The 6,000-nt window shown below is 35.6% G+C and overlaps 1 protein-coding gene across 1 annotated transcript in view; it reads right to left on the bottom strand.

The window, feature by feature from the left end:
* Nucleotides 1-4,255: 4,255 nt before the first annotated feature.
* Nucleotides 4,256-6,000, bottom strand: part of LOC311595773 (solute carrier organic anion transporter family member 6C1-like) — a gene marked incomplete at its 5' end in the record, with an annotated part of 102,713 nt that continues 100,968 nt past the window's right edge. The window contains one exon of the mRNA XM_084778743.1: nucleotides 4,256-4,602. The remainder of the gene's footprint in view (nucleotides 4,603-6,000) is intronic.

Here is a 6,000-nt window from a genome sequence, read left to right as displayed (position 1 = left end):
TTCAGCTTTTTCCTTACAGTCATTTGACAAGGGTCTCTATACTAACCAGGTAACATTTGATGAACTTGGATGTTTAATCACATTCTATAATAGTTTATGAGGCAATGAAAAAATTTAATCCATTTTCCTGAGAATGTGGGTTATGGGGAACCCTTTAATAGCAGCATGCGGGAGGCAAAGGCAGGTGGTCTCTATGAGTTTGAGATCAACTAAGTCTATACAGAGAGTTCCAGATTGGCCAGAGCTACATGGTTTGACCATGTCTAGGAAAATGAAGCCCTAAAGTAGAAAACACTAAATAATTTTATCAAGATACATGCATTCTACTCTGATTAATTTTTAACAAAATGGCCAGTTAGTCAAACAAATTAGTGCAAGCTCAGTCTTCTCCTCCTTCCCTCCTTCCCTCCTCCTCTCTTCTCTTTTCTCCCTTCCTCCCCTCTTCCCTCCTCCTCTCCCACTCCCTTCTCTCATATTCTTCCCCATCACCTCTCTCAGTGTGTCACTGAATTCTTAGGCTTCTTACAAGAAGGTCCTTGAACTGGACCTTACTTGTAAATGCAACTTTAGCTGTCAGAATGTGAGCTTTCATGCATTCAGTCAGATGGCACAGCACAGACACTGTTTCCCTGTTGCCTCTCTCTGTCTCAATATCCTGAACAGCGACTCTCCTTGCAGCAGCGACACTGATGAGTTTTAGAGCTACTAAAAATACATATTGTGGTTTCTTATTTTGCTTTTCCTGCATGCTATTCTAGGTGACCATTTTCCCCCTTGATTAATGTTGGTTTGTATTCTCCAAGAAAACTGTTTTCTTTCTTTTTACCTCAGTAAGACAGGCCAAAAGTGTGCATCATCCAGTTTCTGTCTCTGTAGCTATCTCCCTTAAAGCCAATGACCTCTGTGGTCATTTTTTTTCTTTTGAAAAAAAATTAAGCTATAAACAAACAGCCTCATCATGATTTGTTTTCTTGGGGCTCAGTCTTCAATATAATGAAAGGTGTCTAAAGTGGAAGTTTCTGGTTTCTTTGAAAACTCAGTTGTGTCATGTGGTGTTTTGCTGAAAGCTGTCTTGTGGGAATTCACATGATTCTTTTTTCTGGAAAATGTCTTGTGCGAGGGAGTGTGATGTTTTGCTGAGAGCAGACACATGAGACATTTTTCTTACTAAGAGGCTGTGGGGAGAGCAGAAGAGGAAAGATGTAGGTTACGATATGACGTTAAATGTGTTATTAGCCACCAGAAAAGAGAACAGTTAGGAATGTTTTACCTCTCACAAAGGCAGTGCTCTTCATTTGCAGGTGTACATCTACAATGTGTTCCCTAAGCCCAGATACATATTTGTTAAATATGTTCCGTTGCAGCTATTGTTTTTATTTCACTGACATGATGCTAAGTATACATAAAATACTATGCCAAATAAAACTAAGGTTATACATTTAAGCATATGTATACTTAAGAATTTTATAAAATTTATATAAAATGTTTGAGTCATAGAATATGAAAAGCACTTTTTTTTACTTTGTAATGAAAATCTATCCTTGTGCATCTGTAATGTGATGTATATTCTTCTATTTTCTGACCGACAGTGTTTGTAACTTCTTATGTGATCAAAGATTTTAATCTCCTCCTTCAAGTATTAACATTGTCTACTAATTGAACACGATTCTCCTAATCTCAATAACAAAGCCATTTAACACTTTCTTTTCTTCTCCTTATTTTGATAGACTTTTGTTTCTAATGTAGGCTGTATTTCTTTTAAAAATTATGTTGTTCTGTTGAGAACAAATGTGTTATTACTTTAAACATAACTTTGATAGCGCCACTGGTGCTACCGAAGATCCTACACGGAGACCCGTTGCCATAAAAGAACACCGTAGAAACTTACTGTCTCACACACATACAAAGGGCAGCTCTGCTAGTTAACAGAAATTGGCACAGAAGCAGCAACTGTAGGAAGAATTCTCTCCAACCCGTGGCAGTGAGTAAACTGAGAGATGTATTTCTGGTGGACCAAGGGGAGTTAATGGCCTGTTGATCATTATAGTGATAAGTGCTCGGGGTATAAGTATTATATATCAGTTTAGTGTAGTTTGATTACCATAGTTTAGGAATAGATTTGTATTAGTATAGTTTCTGCCCGGAGCATTGTGCTGACAGCTTTAAAATATGCTTCAGACTCTGTGTCTTTATTTAGCATCTTAGGCTGAACTGATACATTTTAATTAATATTGTTAAAATTAACATATTAATTTAGGTATTAACATATTTTTCTCTCAGAAAGAGTGTTTTCGTAGGAGTTAGATGTGATTGGAATCCTATTACACCTCGCTTAAAGATATTGTGGATTAGGCATCAGCTCACTAGTATAAAGAGAATATTATAATAAAAATACATGATTTTTCTTTTGTTGTTCAGTTCATATAAAAATACTCTTACAACAGAATACATCCCATTAAGTATGAAATAATACTATGTTGTCAAATAAACACTATCCTTGATAAGACTTTGCATTAATTTGTCAGTTTTAAATGAAGAGATTTTTGTAATACTCAGGTTTTCCAGTGCTTAATAACTCTTGCTATCAGAGATACACTGTTCATCCATTCAGATAAATGGGTATGTCAGTGCAAATATTCTTAGCTTCATAAAGGACATTTATTATCCCTTGGGGCATATAACTGGGAAATAATGGCCATTGTTTTGATGGTATCATCATATCCTATCTATTGATTGGAATGATATTTGAAATTTTATATAATCATACATTCAGCTTATTCCTTAGGCACAAATTAATTTACAAGTACTTTCTTATTTAATTGAGAAATATCTGCAAGTCATTGAAATTATTATGGAAAGCAGCACATTCAGGCTAGTGACTATTTTCAAGTCTTTCTTTTTATGCAACTGTGCAAGTTTTAAGGAAAATTAATTGGACTTTTGACTTTTGATGAATTTACTTCTTAGCTTGCCAAGACTTATGAATACTATGATACAGATATTTTATGGTAAACATAAAACTGTTACTTTTTCAACAAGCTATCTTTCAAAAGTATAATTTGCAATTAGTAGAAACTATTTAATTAGTAACTGAGATATTATTTAATATTAAAACTATATATGTACACACACACACACACACACACACACACATACTTTTTTTGCGCCTCTTGATGACAATTTCCCCTCCTTCCTTTCCAACTCAGGCAACTCAGGAGGAGAAAAGGGTTCCCAAAGCTGTTCAAAGAGAGACAGCCCCTGCTCCTACTGTTAGAAGTCCCACATGGAGACCAAGCTACACAGCTCTAACATATGCATGGAGGGCCTAGGTTAGTCCCATGTAGGCTTCCTGGCTGTTGGTTCACTGTGTGAGCCCCTATGAGTCCAGATTTTTTGGTTCTGTGGGTTTTCTTGTGGTGTCCTTGATGCCTCGGCCTCTGAAGTCCCTCTTCCCATTTTCAGGCACCTGTGGGTCTGTGTATTTTTAACATTAGTTACTGAGTGAAGCCTCTCTGATGACAATTGGGCTAGGTACCAATCTATGAGTATAGCAGAATATAATTAGGAATCATTTTCTATTCTAGCCTCTCCAGCCTCTGGGTTGTTGCCCTGCAGGCAGTGTCAGATGTGGACTCTCTCTCGGCGTAAGTCTCAAGCTGGACCAGTCATTAGTTGCCCACTCTCACAATTTCTGCACCTTAGCCCAGCACATCTACCTTAAGACCTCAAGAGCCAGCCATACCACTCCTGAGCATACACCCAAAGGACACTTCACCATGACACAAGGCCACTTCCCCAACCATGCTAACTGCTGCTTCATTAATAATAGCCAGAACCTGGGTTATTTAAAAGTCAGTCAAACTGGCTTTAAGCAAAGTTGCTGAGTTTTTCTTTACACTCTGTCCTTTATAAGACTCTCGATTTAAGTATTTGTAAACCAGAACCTATATTTTGCTGTAGCAAAAAGCTAATTTAACTTAGTCTTACAACTCATAAATTTTATCATAACTTTTGTTTTTCTTAAAAAGAGAGAAAGGAGCAAAGATAGCTTAAATGTCTTTAATACTTTTTACATGTACATTCAGGGAGAATCTGAATGTTATATTTATTTTCTAACTGTATATAAGTAATTAAACGATAGTTAGATTTAAGAATATTTGAATAGTTATAATTCAATAATTGAAAACTAACTATTACTAAAATCTACATTACACACAGAGAATAATATTTTAAAATCCTATTCCAGGGCTGACACATGGCTTAGTGTGAGAAAGGGTGCTTGTCCACAGAGCTGACAACCTCAGTTCAATGCCCATAGCCCATTAGTTAGTTAGAAAAGTAACTCCTGAGAGTTGCCCATGCATGAACTACAGCAAGAACCCACACTGTCTCCACAATAAAACTAAGAAAAAAGTACGACCCCATAAAACATGATCAGAAATGTTTCATAAGAGTATTCTTTTATTATTATTATAGTGAAGATCTACATAGATACTTTCTGCTGTTCTTCCCTTCTGAATTACAGCCCAGCCACAAATCTTATGAAACCTCCAGATGGTAGATGCTGCCCTGGGAACCCAGATCCTCACAGGGTCTCCAGTCCTGCAGGTTTAAGCCAAAAGGAGTCAGTCAGTTTTCACATAAAGTCTAGTTCACAGATTTCCATATTTAATATTGAATTTATGTTGTGTGAGTGCAACAACTATTTCCTGCCTCACACTTTCTTCCACCTGCCATGACCACGGAGGAAGCCACCCTTCTGTCTAAGGCCACATTAAGGTTATCACTTCTCCCAGAGAAGGGAACAGCAGAGAAAACTGGCTAATGTGGCCTTGTTATAGGAAAAAAAAACATTTTTTATCTACCATTTGGAAATATAACAAAATAAACTATAATAATAAGAAAATAAAACTTTAACTTGGGGGAAATTCCTTATATTGATTAATATGTATTCTGTATTTTAAAGTGCAAATGTTTTTCCACAAGGAAAAGTTGGGATTAAACATAAGCTGCAGAATTAAGGAAAAACAGGTAATCAATTCAGGTTATCAGGCATTGTTAATAAAATTTAAGTGAAGGTAAAATATACAGATATGTGATAGCATTACATTTCATGTCTTCTAAAATAAAAGGCAGCAAAATGTGTATAGTACAAATTATGTGGATTAATCTTTGTTCAATCATCAATGAATATAATTTTCATTCTTAAAAAGTTAAAAAACCTATTTTGGAAATATAATATAAATTTTATTATATGATCTATCATGAAATATGTAATTTAATTAATAGGGTTATTGAAAAACAATTACCAATACTCCAAATAAAAAGTACCAAAATTAGACTTTAGGGCAAAGAAAGATTATTCATCAGGTAAAGGCTATAGTCACCAAGACTGATGATCGTAATTTAATTGTCCTTTATACTCCACACAATGCTATCACACACTCACATGTAAATTTGTGCACACACATACACAGGTAAATAAAAAAATATAAGAAAAGTAATTGAAAAAAAGAGACTGAGTCCCATGCTCAAATGCATGGCCCCATACTCATAATTACATAGGCAGCAGCATTGCCTGCATGTGTTGCATGCAGTATATATCTACACACACACACACACACACACACACACACACACACACACACTTGACATGAAGTGAAGTTATGAATGGTACATGTCAAGATGACATGAGCGGAATTGGGGTGAATGAAGGGTATATATGATAATATTTTATTTTATACATGTGGAAAATTGTCATGAAGAAAGTATAATACTATTTAAATATCCTCAACAAAATGGAGTTGATTCTCTTTGGCCTTTGTCTAGCATCTAATAGGGAAGCATTGCAGAGCTAAACGGTTTATTTTCTCATTTCTATCTCTAATTTCTCTTTCAAGTGTTACCATTCTATTAAAAATATTGTTTTCTCTCTGTTCCCCCAGATCCAATGTACCAATCTCATCCCCAACTCCGCAGAAGATGACCTGTGTCCACCTG

The sequence above is a fragment of the Acomys minous genome (genome assembly GCF_964271855.1).
Source record: "Acomys minous genome assembly, chromosome: 4".
NCBI classification, from domain to species: Eukaryota; Metazoa; Chordata; class Mammalia; order Rodentia; family Muridae; genus Acomys; species Acomys minous.
Note: the sequence above shows the minus strand (reverse complement) of the source record. Positions and strands in the feature narration are given on the sequence as shown.